Source organism: Staurois parvus, unplaced genomic scaffold (genome assembly GCF_062004578.1).
Source record: "Staurois parvus isolate SC_StPar_1 unplaced genomic scaffold, SC_StPar_1.0 ptg000321l, whole genome shotgun sequence".
Lineage (NCBI taxonomy): Eukaryota > Metazoa > Chordata > Amphibia > Anura > Ranidae > Staurois > Staurois parvus.
In genome coordinates, this window is record NW_028318117.1 from 10,991,323 (window position 1) to 11,007,274 (window position 15,952).

Here is a 15,952-nt window from a genome sequence, read left to right on the forward strand (position 1 = left end):
TGTCTGCAGTGTCTTGCAGCTTTCTGTAGCACTATATTATACAGAATAGTATATGTGGTCATTGATGATGTCAGTGGGGTGATGTATCAAGTGAGTTGATCACCCCTGTTGAAAATCATGAGATTGGACTTTATATCTGTTACAGTTCGTTAGGGGGCGCTCTAGTCCTCTTCTACTCATTGGTACCCAGATGCGAGTTACACCACGTGACAGCTTCTGTTCCGCATCAACACACCAGGAGAAACACATTTCCACGCGCATACGCGGAAGTGTCTTCTCGCAGCGAGGCTTGGAACGCGGCGTCATGGAACGTCATCACGCCGGGCCTGGGCTGTGTGTCGCTCCGGGGTGAGAGCCAGGAGGGTCCCAGGAACTGAAATTACCCTAAACGAAGAGAGGTGAGAGTGTGGAAGATAGGAGGAGGGGGCTTGTTAGTGTGAGGTGGGGGAGGGGAGCCTATGTGTGACACCCAGCAGTTGTCATACACAGTGTCACCTGAGGCCTGCCTGCTATTCATTGGGGTATGTCTGCCGATAACACAGGAGCGCAGCACCAGCCTGAGGGCTCCATTCATGATGTGTGAAGCCCCCAGTACCAGCTGTTGTCTCCCAGGTTTGCAGTGGAGGAGTTTCCTGATGGTGTGATGTGAGGAATGTCTGTGTGCAGTGTACAGTCAGTGGAATCCAGGGAGTGCAGTAGAAGCTCTGTAAGAGCTGTATAATAATAATAATGTCAGGATCAGGCCTGCAGGTTGGTGGCAGGAGATACCCCATGCTGAGGGGATCACACAAAATGTACGGCAGGCATGAATTTTAATAACTTGCCGACTGCGATATTATTACACAGGATTTATATAGCACCAACAATTTGCGCAACGCTTTACAAAACGAAGGTAGACATTACCGTTACAATACAATTTGGTACAAGAGGAAACAGAGGGCCCGGCTCATTAGAGCTTACAATCTAGGAGGAAGGGGTGAGGGGTACATAAGGTAGTAGCTGTGTGGGTGATGAGCTGATGGAGGAAATAAAAGGCAGTTTACTAGTTAGAAGCAGGATAGGCTTCTTTAACCACCTCCTGCCTGCCATATAAGGTAATGACGGCGCAAGGTGGTTCTCTCGTTTTGGGAGGATATGATGTCCTCCCACTCTAACCACGTGTGCGCGGCGATTGGTGGTGCGCTGTGTCCCTCGGACACAGCGGATCACTGATCAACGGAAAGAGCCGAAGATGTTGGCTCGGTCATGTGAGCAGCTGTGTCCAATCACAGCTGATTACATGTAAACAGGGAAATGCCGGTTATCAGCTTTTCTCTCCTCACGAGCTGTCATGCTGACAGCTTGAGAGGAGAGCCGGTAATCGGCATTCCTGGGGGGACATGTACACTGATCATCTGGGCACTGATCAGCAGTGTAGCCCCAGCAGTGCCAGCTGTCATTGCTCATCAATGCCACCTGCCAGTGCCACATATCAGTGCCTACCAGTGCACATCAATGCCACATATCAGTGCCCATCTGAGCTGCCTTTCAGTGCCACCTATCAATGCCAGTCAGTGCTGCCAATCAGTGCCATATATGAGAGATGCTTTTCAGTGCCCATCAGTGATGCCTGTCAATGCCCATCACTGCCACCTACCAGTGCCTCCTCATCAGTGCCCATCAGTCCAGCCTATCAGTGCCCATTACTGCAGCCTCATTAGCGCACGTCAGTGAAGGAGAAAAATCACTTATTTACAAAATTTTAAAACAAAAACTAAGAAAAAACGTTTTTAATTTCAGTTGTTTTTGGTTTGTTTAGCAAAAAATAAAAAACCCAGAGGTGAATAAATACCACCAAAAGAAAGCTCTATCTGTCTAAAACAAATTATAAAAATTTCATATGGGTACAGTGTTGCATGACCCCGCAATTGTCATTCAAAGTGCAACAGCGTTGAAAGCTGAAAATTGGCCTGGGCAGGAAGGGGATAAAAGTGCTATGTAGGCTAGTGGTTAAAGAGAAGGGTGTTCAGGGATTGTCTAAGGGTGGATAGATTAGGAGATAGCCGGACAGATTGGGGTAGGGAGTTTCATAGGATTAGAGAAGCTCGGGAGAAGTTCTGGAGGTGAGCATGGGAGGAGGTGACACGGGAACTAGAGAGCAGAAGGTCTTGGGAGGATCGAAGAGAGCGGTTTGGTTGATATTTTGAGACCAGGTTAGTGATGTAGCTGGGGGCAGAGTTTTGGATGGCTTTGTAAGTTGTTGTTAGTTGAATTTTATTCCTTGGGCGATTGGAAGCCGGTGGTGGGATTGGCAGAGAGGGGTAGCAGACACTGAACGGTTGGTAAGGTGGATAAGCCTGGTAGCAGCATTCATGAAGAACTGAAGGGGGGATAGCCTATGTAAAGGTAAGCCAATGAGGAGGGAGTTGCAGTAGTTGAGGCGAGAGATAACCAGAAGTTAATTAGGAACTTTGTGATATCATTGGTTAAAAAGGGACATATTCTGGAGATGTTGCGGCAGCGTGATTTGGACAGGGAGTGGATGTGGGCCTGAAAGAATAGTTCAGAATCCAGGGTTACCCCTAGCACTCTGGCATTCGGGAATGGGTTGGTAGTTGTGCTATTGATCTTGACCGAGAAATCAGGGAAAGAGGCCAAAAGAGCTACAGCACGGTCAGCTAATTCTGGGAGTGCGTCTATTGACGTCCTCCTGGAATTGCACATCTGGCGCGCTGTGTCACAGCTGTGTCTTTCAGACACAGCTGATCACAGATCGTGGTAAAGGTCTGATCACATCGGCCCATTACCATGTAATCAGCTGTGTCCAATCACAGCTGATCTTGTAAACAGACTTGCCGGGTATCGGCAGTCCTTTCTTCACATGTCAGTGCAGCCCATCAGCACACATCAGTGAAGAAGAAAAATGTTTTTATTTTTCAAAATTTTCAGTCTTTTTTTTTCATTTGTTAAGCAAAAAAAAAACCCAGTGGTGATTAAAAACCCACCACAAGAAAGCTCTGTCTAAAAAAAAAAAAAAAAATGATGAAGATTTTGTATGGGTACAGTGTTGCATGACCGCGCAATTGTCATTCAAAGTGCGACAGCTGAAAATTGGTGTGGGCAGGAAGGAGGTGAAAGTGCCCAGTATGCAAGTGGTTAAAATCATTTTGTTTTTTGTTGTTTTTTTATATCTATAAACAAATGTTTTGCCTTTCATTTCTACTTTAACCTCTTCCCTACTGCGCTATAGGCAAAAGACGCCTACAGCGTGGTTGTCTAGTTCTGGGACGATGTCCATGGACATCATTACAGAACACGCCCCCTGCCTGCCCCCCAGCGGCGCGCACCTGGCTCTGCCAGAGATCGCTGTGTCCTACTGACACAGTTGATCACGTGATACGGTAAATGGCCAATCACAGCTGCCTTTTACCACGTGATCAGCTGTGTCCAATGACACAGCAGATCACCAGGTAAATACAGTTATCGGCTGTACTTTTCTCATGCTGTCACAGCATGAGGAAAGTACTGCCAATAACCGGCAATTGTCAGAGAAGTGATCAGCACTGATGATCAGTGTCGCCCATCTGTGCCCTGCATTGCCACCCATCAGTGCCAGCTCATCAGTACTTCCTATCAATGCCTCCTATCAGTACTGCCTATCCGTGCCACCTCATCAGTGCTTCCTATCAGTGCAGCCTCATCAACGCACGTCAGTGAAGGAGAAAAATTACCGGTTTGCAAAATTTTGTCATAGAAACAAAGAAAAACTTTATTTTTTTAAATTTTTTTTGTTTATAACACAAAAAATAAAACACCCAGTGGAGATTAAATACCACCAAAAGAAAGCTCTATTTGTGTGAAAAAAATGATAAAAATTTCATATAGGCACAATGTTGCATGACCGTGCAATTGTCATTCATAGTGCGACAGCCCAAAAATTGGCCTGGGCAAGAAGGGGGTATAAGTGCTCAGTAGACAAGTGGTTAAACTGGGTTGTTTTACAAGGTGAGGGTTTACAATCACTTTAAAGCAGAATCAAACCCAAGGAAGCTGCCATCTTAGCCTCTGTTTGAGCTGCAGCTGCCGTGGTGCCACACGTGATCAGTTATGACACCAGACATTTGATGGCTTGACCTTTCCTTTGGCACAAGCAGCTGTGACAGATATAATTCACGGCATGCTTTGAATGTAACTTCTGGGAGACCGGTAAATGAATGGGTTTAGTTCTGCTTTAACAACACAACAATCTCCTTACCCCTTAGTACATTATAATAAAAAAATGTATTTTAACATTTATAAACCCGTTCTTCTCAGTATTTATCAACATTGTCTTTCCTGAGTGGCGCTTTACTGAACTTCCTGTTAGGGAGAGATCACACCTAACATTATTGCTATTCTCCTGACTGCATGTCACATCATGGCCTGTGCTAGATCACGTGTGCCCCATGTCATTTCTTTATGTTGGCATCTTGGCCTGCCTGTATGTGTTTGTGCAGGCAGAATCAGAACACCCGCCATGTAGTTTCGTCCTGGAAATGCACACAAAAGGATGTCTCAGTAGGATTTTGCAAGGGGAGGAAGCAACCCTTAGCCCTGAATCTGTGCTCCATTGGCTTCAATGGAGTGCAGGGGAGACATCAAAAGTAAATAGACCCTATTAAAGCCTGGTACAATATACACTCACCAGCCACTTTATTAAGTACACCTTGCTACCCGGTGTGGTCTTCTGCGGCTGTAGCTCATCTGCTTCAAGGTTCGACATGTTGTGCGTTCAAAGATGGTATTCTGCATACCTTGGTTGTAACGAGTGGTTATTTGAATTACTGGTGCCTTTCTACCATCTCGAACCATCTGCCCATTTTCCTCTGACATCAACAAGGCATTTTCTCTAGTCATCTCCCAGGACAGCACACATGAGAGATGAGTAGCTCCACCTGACAAGAAACACAATCAACAATGGAGTTTAAATTCCCCTCCCTTCCCTCCACTCCTCAGTTCTTGATTGTGTTTCCCTGGCAATGAAACATTAGTTGTTTTTTGAGACTTAAGGCCCCCCGGGGTTTAAGCAGTTAAGCCAGGGAGGGCAGGTTGCAAACTGGGTTCACTCACCAGCTCCAGGGGTCCCAGAGAGTAGGAGTCTCCAGGCACAAGGGAGGTGTGCCTGGTGTTTCGGGATCAAGGCGCCCTTCTTCCCTCATTCGTGGCAGCAGGGCGGAGAACCAGGCTGCAAGGCTGTTACCTGCGGGTGCTGGGGGAATGCTGGCCGGAGTACTGAACGTCTGGAGGCAGGCAGTCGGCCGTGGTTGAGCTGCTGTATCTACCAGGCCCGGAGTATAGACGCGTGACCGGGAGTGAGGCTGCGGTCCAAGCCTCTCTTTCAGCAGACTTCCAGTTAAGGCGGGAGTTAGCTGTAAAGTGCGGTCGGTGTTTCCTTGTGAAACTCCGGTCAGGAGCCTCCAGGGATCACCCTTGGGAGTGTGGACCCAGGAGCCTGGCAAAGGTGTCTCAGTTCCAAGAGGCCTTGCTGAGATGGAAAGCGAGGCAGTGGCTGCAGCCAGTGAGAAGACCACAGCCAGTGAGTCCAACTCGGCTGATGGGGAAGAGGAGGGGGGGTAGAGAGCTTTCCCACTCTCCTGCAGGTATACTTAGGGGGAAGGAGTACAGTGCTAACCAGGGCCCGTTTATCTCTCCTTAGAGCCATGTTGAACCACCCAGGAGAGCTCCCACAAGACACATAAAGCCCCCCACTCCAAAACTGTATGGTTATTCTAATGACAAAATCCCGCAAAACCAGGCCAGACAAGTATCCACAAGTTGTCACGGGAGTTAAGAAGGATTTTTTGTCGGTGCAAACGGAAATGTTAGCCACCTTACAATCCTTCAAGAGAGCCCTGACATCCAGGGAGGTGGATGCCCGGTCCTCTAGGGAAGGGTCTTTTTCACATGAGGGAACATGGACAGGGAACAGTGGGGGGGGGGGGGGGGGTGTTGGGTCCCTCATCGTCTCAGGTAACAGATGAGGAAGACCTAGAGGAGGCAGAGGTTTCTGTTCAAAGCTACATGGAAGAGGGGAAGATTTGGAAAGTGCTAGCCAGGCTAGTGAGCAGTCTAGACTGGGTAGACAACTTTTTGCCGTGGAAAATATGGAAAGGCTCCTAAGGGCTATCTATGACTCGGAGGACATCCTAGAACCACCAACACAGGTATCACCACAAGACAAGATGTATAGGGGATTGGTGATTGGTGAGACCGCAGGCCAGGGTGATACCTGTGCACCAAACTCTCAAGATATTGTCTTAAGAGAGTGGAAGGATCCCAAGAGAAAGGCCTTAAAATTAAAGACGTTGAAGAGGCGGCACCCCTTTTGGGAAGAAGAGGATGAGAGATTACTCAAAACTCCCAAGTTAGATGCGGCATTATCGCAAGTATCTAAAAAGTCTGTCCTGTCCTTTGAGGATTCAGATAACTTCAGAGATCAGATGAAGTGTAGGTTCGAGATGCTGTAGAGCTTGGGATGCCAATGCCGCTGCTATGGCCCCAGCCCTGGCATCCGCCTGCATTGCTAGAAATACTGATGCTTTGATGCATAGAGTAATTGACCACGTCTCTCTGGGTACCAAGAAAAAAGGGGAAGCCCAGTCAGAAGAGGTGTTGGATTCCTTGGAGGTGGTTGGTAAGGCAGTAGCCTACCTAGCAGACACTGCGGTGGAGATGGTCAGGACACCAGCTAAGACTGCAGCACTTCTCAACTAAGCCCAGTGAGGGCAGTGTGGATTAAAACCTGGGAGGACGATCAGACGTCAAGAGTCTGGTCTCTGCAGTTTGCCTTTTTGGTTTCCTTTCTGTTCAGCCCAGGGCTGGATCAGTTGTTATCGAGGTTCGCCGAAAAGGGGAAGAAGTTCCCTGTCAAGGCCAAAAAAGGATAAGGGAAAGAAGTTTTTTGTGCCCCCCTTAATCAGTGCCAGCAAAGATTTAGGAAGGACTCCCCACCCCCACAGGAAATGGACCAACAAAGGGAGACAGAAAAGAAGCTTCCTTTATTCTGGCTCCAAACCCACCAGTAAGGACCCCAAATGACATAGATTTCAGGGTGGGCGGAAGGCTGTCCAGGTTCCTTCAGCAATAGGGGAAGATTACGGAGAGCCCGTACATCCTGCAGTTGATAAGGCAGGGGTACCAGTTGGAATTCTCTTCACTCCCCCCTGATACCTTTTGTGCTGACTTATCCCTCCAGAGACAGGTCAAAGCCAGAGGGTCTCTTGGGAGGGATCAGGGATTTAATGCATCAGGAGGTAATTGTTCCCATGCCAATGGACCAGCTTTTTCGGGGACTTTATTCCAATGTCTTCGTGCTCCCGAAACCTTCAGGGAAATTCCGTTTGATCATAAACCTACGTAGGCTGAACGGTTTCCTGCAGTACAAGAAGTTCCATATGGAAAGTATCTACAGTGTACAGAAACATTTGCTTAAAGCAGTCTTTATGGCCGCTGTGGATCTCAGGGATGCTTACTTTCACATTCCCATCACCCTGCAATACCAAGCCTTCTTATGTTTTGCCATCTTCACAGAACAGGGGGTCAGTCACTGGCAGTTCCGAGCCCTCCCTTTTGGGCTAGTGACCAGTCCGAGAATATTCACCAAGGTCTTGGCTGAGGTAGTAGCCTATTTACACCTTCAGGGAGTTTCCCTCATCCCATACCTAGAGGATCTGACGATCTACTGTGTCTCACGGCACCAAGTCCTGAGAGACCTGGAAAAGGTGATTCTCGCCTTGGAATCTTTGGGTTGGATTGTCAATCGGGAGAAGTTCTCATTGACTCCCTCCTAAACCAGGGTGTTCCTGGGGTATGTAGTGGACTTTAGAGTCCTTAAACTCTTTTTACTCCAATACTGAAAAGGTAGTGAGAACAGTCTCTGCATTATTACAGGTTTCAGATTGCTCCCGGAGGCACATCATGAGAGTCCTAGGATTCATGACAGTCTATAGTCCAGCCGTGGAGTGGGCATAGTTACATTCAAGGGAGCTTCAATTATTCCTTTTATCCTCTTGGAACAGGAAAGTGGAGTCACTGGACGAGAGGGTTTCCCTACCAGAGAGTGTAAAGACCGCTGGGATGGTGGCTCAGGCCCCAGAATCTGGAAGGGAAGGAAGACCATGAGCGCAGTGGGACCCAGTTTGGGTAACCACGGACACAAGCGAGTGGGGCTGGGGAGCTCATCTAGAGGACCAACAAGCCCAGGTCCTGTGGGAGCCACTCCTAAGGGGAACCTCCTCCAATTGCAGAGAGCTGTTGACAGTAGGTCAGGCCTTGAAGGCCTTTGCAGACAAGATCGGAGGAAAAGAAGTCCAAATTCTGTCAGACAATATGTCAACAGTGGCATACCTGAATCATCAGGGGGGAACCAGATACTGGAATCTTCTGGACCTAGCTTAGAAGATTCTAGAATGGGCAGAGAGCAGAGTCCTTTTATTGTTGGCGGTCCACATAAAGGGGTCAGTCAAGACAAATCAGATTTTCTCAGCCGACAGTTCACCAGGGAGCACGGGAACTCAATCCCGAGGTCTTTTTTTCAGATAATTCAAGATTTTGGCAGCCTGGAGATAGACCTTTTTGCTTGCAGGAAAAACAGGAAGGTGAGACGGTATTTTTCCCTGGTTCGGGAGCAGGGATCCGAACGTCTGGACACGTTTGCTGAGGAATGGGATTTCGAGCTGGTATATGCATTTCCTCCTCTGGCATTGATCCCATGGATACTTCAGAAGTTGGGCCAGTCAGGCTGCAGACTGATCTTGCGGGCCCCATGGTGGACAAGAAGAGCCTAGTTCGCCACTTTGAAGAGGTGGGCTGTGGCTCACCCACAGCATCTCTCAGTCAGGAGGGATCTTCTCTTACAGGGGCCAACTCTACACCCCAATCCGGAGTTTTTTCAGTTAACGGTGTGGCTCTTGAAAGGGAGATCCTTAGAAAAAGGGGGTTTTCTGAGAGAGTGATAGACACTCTTCTTCTCAGTAGGAAACCGGTCACTAGAAAAATATTCACCAAGGTGTGGAGAGTTTTTTCCAGTTGGCATCAGGAGGAAGGGGTTTTCCTTCCCTCGGTTCCAGTGATCCTAGACTTTCTCCAAACAGGGGTGGATAAAGGTATAGCAGTAAGCACCCTAAAGGTGCATGTGGCGGCTATATCGGGCTGTTTGGATCGGAGGCTCGAGTCTCTAGTTAAGAGGTTTCTGGGGGCCAGGGAGAGGGTGACCCCTGTTAAAGTGTTACTAAACCCACAATAGTAAAAATCAGTCTGTCAGTGCAGTAAAGCATGCTTGTTATACTCACTGTGGAACCTAAGGGGTTAATCCTCTGAATTGTGTAAAAAGGCTGTTTGATCCTGACTTCTCTGATCCTCCCCTTCTTCCAGTGCTCCCCTTTTATCTACTGGTAAGACATATCATGTTCAAATTGGTGTGTATTGCTAGAGAGGTTCTTTTTTTTTTTTTTTCTTTTCTTGGGAGAGTGCATGTGATCAGCACAGGGCCAGTCAGCACTGCCTAGACAGAGGTCAGGGGTTCTGCATCCTTCTAGAGAAAACTCTTCCTACAAGCTTTAACCAGTGCTCTGCTGAACGCTGATAGAAGTCAAAAGACTGCTCTAACTGCTGATGAGATAAGGTATTTAGCAGTTTATGTTTACTAAAATAATTTGCGTTTCCATGTCCTGTGTACTTTAGGAGACCAGATAAAGTGAATGCAGGGTCCTAGGTTTAGTAACACTTTAAGTTACATACTTTTCCTTTGAATGCGACCTTAGTGTTAGAGGCTTTAACCAAGCCACCATTTGATCCAGTGGCACGAATTTCTGTTAAGATTTTTTCTTTTAAGTTGGCCTTGCCTTTTAGCCATCACAATGGCAAGGAGGATAGACAACCTTCAGAGGCTGTCTATCAAGGAACCCTACCTGGTGGTATTAGAGGACAGGGTAGTGCTTAGACATGATCCTCTTTATTTTCCCAAAGTGGCCTCACAGTTTTATAGGGCACAAGAGATTGTCGTACCATCTTTGTCAAAAACCACATAACTCTCACAGGTTCCTAATGCTGACTTCACATGACTACAGGACACAGTTGTGAAGCTGGAGGTCAGCAAAAAGAACCAATGAAAGTTTTCGGGGACCAAGGAGATTGACACTCCGGAAAGTGTCTGTTCCAATTTATTACATATTTTTTAATTTTGAAGATGCAAGTTCTGAGGCTGTCTTCCCTAGCCTTGCTTTACCACTTAAGTTGGCCATAGATGGATCAAATCTTGGTCTGTTCATCAGGGACTGGCCGAGATTTGATCCATCTATGGGCAGGTTGTACTGAATTTGATCCATGGACCAGCTTGTTGGATTTTTTGCATGTGATTACTGCTGGTGGCTTTAGCCACTAGCATTGTGTTCTGCTGGCAGGCAATGCTCCCCACCTGCGGAACACAATAGGGCTGCGGGAAGGTTTCCCCTATCAACACTAACCATGTTGATGGGGTATTCAAGAAACTCGCATCTTCTATGGGGTTGTCTTAGTGAATCACCTACCCATGAACAAGTATGCAGCCAAAGAAGTGTTTAGGACAACAAATACAGCTCCCCCCCCAAATACAATTCGACGTCTAAACTGCAGAGAACTGCAATCTAAGATTTTGCATCTTAGACCACATCAGGCAGGGAGCAGAGTGGCCAAGATACCACATAATTGCTATGCGATCACTTCACATAGTAAACAATAGTCCTGAATGGAATCCATTCATGACCTCATTGTTTATTACTGTGTGTGATCAGTCACCAGTGATCACATGGTACCTGGACCAATCATAGCACCCTGTACCATGTGATAGCTGTGGGCCAATTACAGCATTACAATAGTAAACAATAAGTCATGAATGAAAGCCATTCATGAACGTTCAAACAATTGCTGTTGCAGTGATCGCTGTAACAAGCAATCAGTTAAAAAAAAAATCCTTGATCACTACCCTCCCCATAGTAGTACAGTGTCACTATAGTGACACTGAACTACTTTGATGATCAAATAGTAAGAAAAAAAAAAAAACATTTTTAAAAGGAAACAGTGATGACTGCCACACCAGTCATATGATGCTGTACTGCACTGGTGACTATGTAAAAAGAAAAATTTGGAAATAATTGTATTTTTTTCATTTTCCAAAAAATTGTGACAAAAAAATTTACAACTTAAAAAAAAAAAAAGGAAAACGTGTTTTTTTGTTTTTTTTTTAATTTTCAACTTTTTTTTTTATTATAAAGCAAATAATAAGAAAATAATAATAATTTAATCCATTAAATGAAAGCTCTATTTGTGTGAAAAATGCTATGAATTTCATCTGGGTACAATGTTGCATGACCATGCAGTTGTCAATTAAAGTAGCACAGTGCTGAATAGGAAAAAATGCTGTGGTTATGATGGGGGTAAAAACCTTCCAGAGGTCAAGTGGTTAACCAATAAAGCTTAAAAATGTTGATCGTTATACCACAAAATAGTAGCATGTTACCATTTATACAGAAACACATTTTAAGGGAAAAATTTGGGAAAAATGACATATTATGCAGAAATTGAGGGGTTTTTCTTTGACCTGTCCTCACTGTACTGTGACTCTTTTTTTATAGAGATGCTCAGGTCATGGGCTATGCTGGCTATTGACTGTTCACAAATACGGCCCACAGAACACTAAGAGGTTAGCTGTAGTTGGAATATATATAGGTGGGGGCAGCTGTAATGTCTTGTGACTTCAGTTCTGTAACTGTCATTATCTTTAGCATAGTGATGGCTCATCAGCTTGCCGATTGCTTCCTGTCTTTCTTGTCTGTCTTTTTTCTGCCTGACTTGTTTTTGTGCTTTAGCCCTCATTGGCTCTAATATTAGCTTGTAGCACTGTGTAAACACTGTTTGCCTAGGATTTCTTATGTGAGTTACGCAAATAAATGTTGGTCATCATAACACCACACCTAGATGTCTGTTTTTGCATAGGCTACAACAAAAATAAGGACTTATTGAAAAGGAAGTCCAATGGCAGCATACTTTTTCACTTGACTGTTGAGAGTACAGTATGCCTAAAGCTGAACTGCAGACACAAAAACATTCATGTAAATATATTCCTCAGTAGCAATACGGCTCTTGTATTTAGACAATATTTGCTTATTCCAGAGTTCAGCTTTAAAGCAGAAAATTAACTCCTTTATAACTTTTTAAAAGTCCTTCATAAGATCAGATGCAAGATGCATGCTATTACCTTTATTAGCCTCTTCTGGACCCCTCTGTGGTTTATAATAATAAAGTGCAGCGCTAAAATAATTAATAAAATATCTCAAATAAACGATGTGACAGTTCGTGGCAAAGTGCTTGGTACAGGGGTTGATGGTGACTTCAAACTTCAGTGGCGTGCCAAGAAGGTATAGTAAAAGTACGCACTCACCAGATGCATATCTTTAAATATGCATGTACATACAGAGGTCCCCCTCTCAGGATGGGATGGATAGGTTGTGCCGTTTACGGGCTATGCTCCCTCTGGGTGGTACACAGCTTTACAGATGTCTCCCTTGGTGGGTGCAGATAGGATCCAGCCAGAGGCCTCCTTAATGGTTGGATAGACGCTTGTCAACCAGTAATGGAACAGCTCCCTCCTCTGGAATGGTGCCACATGTAACTCTGCCATTGTATCATCCAAGGTGGGCTCTACAAGTGAATGTTAGCTCGCCAATGAGCCAAACAAAAGGTAGCCCATAGTGTAGTAATTTGCAAAGAATAATTTATTAAATAATCCACGTGGTTAAAAAGATATATACATAGTAAACAAAGTGGAAAGAACACTGACCATCCACAAGTATAAGATGGCCACTGGACCTATGCTAGGTGCCGGCGGCTCCTTTAAATGGCTCCCTCTGTGGTTTAGTTTTACATTGAGCTTCAACAATTACTGTCCCCTTTGTCTAGTGAGTGAGTGTTTATACCTCTGAAAAGTGATCCACAGCGGAATGCTTTTCAGAGGATTTTGATATGTTACCTCCTCCCTGCTTGTTTTAACCCTGTAAATACACACCTCCATACACTGCGTGCGAATGCAGTGCTTCCCCATTTACTTAAGTGGGTCATGTTCAGTGGTGGTTCTTCCTGCCAAATGCAATGGGGGATAATCTTTGCCATGGATACGAACAGTGTGACCACAAAGTGTGCACACCCCCAGAGGGGCACCATGGGGGAGGGAAATACAACTCAACCGCCTGGTTATACTGCCAGTCTAAATGAGTCTTTACTGGACCTGGTGACGTACTCATTAGACAGTGGAATTTTGTTTGACAGAGCTCAGCCATGGAGACAGGCCCCAGAAGCAAAGTGAGAGAGGCACAGAAGAGGCATTCTGACTATTGAAGAGGTTGTAAATGTAAAATGTTTTTTACCTAAATGCGTTCCCTGCATTAGGGTAAAAAATGTTCTACCACTTTCTGTGTACCCCTGCCCCTCCCTAAATACTTACCTGAGTCCTGTATCAATCCAGTGCTGTGGCCCGGCTGCATCTGTTCTCTCACATGGCTGGTCAAGAGCACTGTATACCATTGGGTCCTGCTGCTGTTAGTCAAATCCTGTGAGGAAGGCGCAGGGCTGAGCTGGACTATATGTGCCTATAGATGTGCACAGCTTGGCTCAGGAGCGAGCCTGGAGTGGTGCCCCCATAGGAAGTAACTTCCTGTGGTGGCGCTCCGAGAAGAGGAGGCGCCTAGAGCACTGGCAGGGGACCCCAAGAAGTGCAGGTAAATATAACATGTTTGTTTGTTTTTTTTAAATGTATGTTTTCCAACAACTTTAACAGCATTGTTAACCTTCCGACCTGCATAAGATGCACATTGATCATGTAGTTTCGTGTTGTCTTTTGTTGCCCTGTACACACAGCCTTAAGCAGATTAATCTTCACATTCCTGTATGAGAAGTTTCTGTTTTTTTCAAAACATAAGGCAAGCAGCAATTTGGTCCAAAATCCTTCACGAACGGTTGCAGCGGCTGTAAGAGCTGTATAAAGTGTAGCCTCAGCTACATGCAGTATACGGCTCTGTGTTCAGGCAGTAGGACAGGAGCTTCTCATTCCACTCCTGGAACAAAATTGAATCGGGTTGTGCGCATTGCAGCCATTAGGAGCTTTTTACTGAGTACTTATTGGTGGAGTCTGTGATGTCATCAGCCTGCTCTCCACTTCACGCAATCAAAGGTAACTGTTTTCATTCATAGGAGCAGCACTCAACCTAGCTCAATTTTGTTCTGGAGCAGGACCGGAACTTCTTGTCTTGATACTTGAACACAGTGATGTATACTGAATATACAGCTCATACAGCGCTCACAGCTGGTGCAACTGTGCAGTAAATAGTTTGGACCAGATTGATGAAAACAAATTATTTAACCGCCTCCCGCCCGCCATATAGTAAAATGATGGACGCAAGGCGGTTCTCGTTCTGGGAGGACGGCATATGACGTCCTCCCATTCTAATTGCACATGCACGGCTCCCGGACCACGCAGCGCGGCGATCGGCAGTGCACTGTGTCCCTCGGACATAGCGGATCACCGATCCCCAGAAAGAGCCGAAGATGTCGGCTCGGTCATGTGATCAGCTGTGTCCAATCACAGCTGATCACATGTAAACAGGGAAATGCTGGTTATCGGCATTTCCCTCCTCACGAGCTGTCACGCTGACAGTTTGAGAGGAGAGGAGAGCCGGTAATCGGCATTCCTTGGAGGGGACATGTACACAGATCATTAGAGGACTGATGGTCAGTGTGCCCTGATGATCTGTATAGCCCCAGCAGTGCCACCTGTCAGTGTGCATCAGTGCCAGCTGTTAGTGCTCATCCATGCCACCTGCCAGTGCCCATCGCACATCAATGCCACATTTCAATGCCCATCTGAGCTGCCTTTCAGTGCCGCCTAACAGTGCCCATCAGTGATGCCTGTCAAAGCTCATCAGTGCCACCTACCAGTGCCGCCTATCAGTGTCCATCAGTGCAGCTTATCAGTGCCCATCACTACAGCTTCATTAGCGCACATCAGTGAAGGAGAAAAATTATATCACTTATTTACAAAATTTTATAACAAAAACTAAGAAAAAACTTTTTTTTTTCTAAATGTTCAGTGGTTTTTGGTTTGTTTAAGAAAAAATAAAAAACCCAGAGTTGATTAAATACCACCAAATTGAAGCTCTGTCACAAAAAAAGATACAAATTTCATATGGGTACAGTGTTGCATGACCGCGCAATTGTCATTCAAAGTGTGACAGCGCTGAAAGCCGAAAACTGGCCTGGACAGGAAGGGGGTACAAGTGCCCTGTGGGCAAGTGGTTAAAGTTAAGTTAAACCTTGAGATCTGATTAATGCTTTTGTTCATTTCTCATGTATAAAGGCTGACTGAAAGAAATCAACCTGATTCTGCTGCTGATGAAAAAGAAGTAGAAGCTTTAGATAATTCTAATACTGCTGATCTAGTTATAAAAATAGAAAGAATGTTTCTCCTAGGGAAGACACAATTTACAATTTGTCAGGGGTGTCCAACTTGCTGCTCAACACAAAATCATAAACTTACTTAAAAATGTATTTATTTTTTTTGTGATTTTTTTTTTTTTTTTTTTGTAAAAATGCATTTACACCTAGGGAACACATGTGACTGAAGAAAAATTTGACAGTGTCTCTACTGGACTTTTAAAATTTATCTTCGCAAATAAAAATCTCCCTCTCTTTACAATCACACCTTATTCATGTCATCCGTTTTCGGCAGCACCTATATATTTGTGAGCAACTGTTTTCGAGGATGAAGCAAAGGGCAAAATTAGAACCAAGATATCTGATGAAAACCTTGAGAATGCATTGAGAATTGCTATTACATCCCTCAAACCAGATATTGATGTGTTAGTTTATCAAGATATTGCACTCGTTTTTTGTTGTCCTATTTTACTTT

General features: G+C 45.3%; 1 protein-coding gene across 3 annotated transcripts in view; it reads left to right on the forward strand.

Annotated features, from left to right (window-relative positions):
- Positions 1-274: 274 nt before the first annotated feature.
- The window catches only part of RABGEF1 (RAB guanine nucleotide exchange factor 1), an 81,546-nt gene continuing 65,868 nt past the window's right edge, over positions 275-15,952 (forward strand). For 2 of the 3 annotated variants that reach the window (XM_089683800.1, XM_089683801.1), the window contains exon 1: positions 275-398. The gene's annotated coding sequence lies outside the window, so the exon portion shown is untranslated. The remainder of the gene's footprint in view (positions 399-15,952) is intronic. The other variant, XM_089683799.1, reaches the window with a different exon arrangement.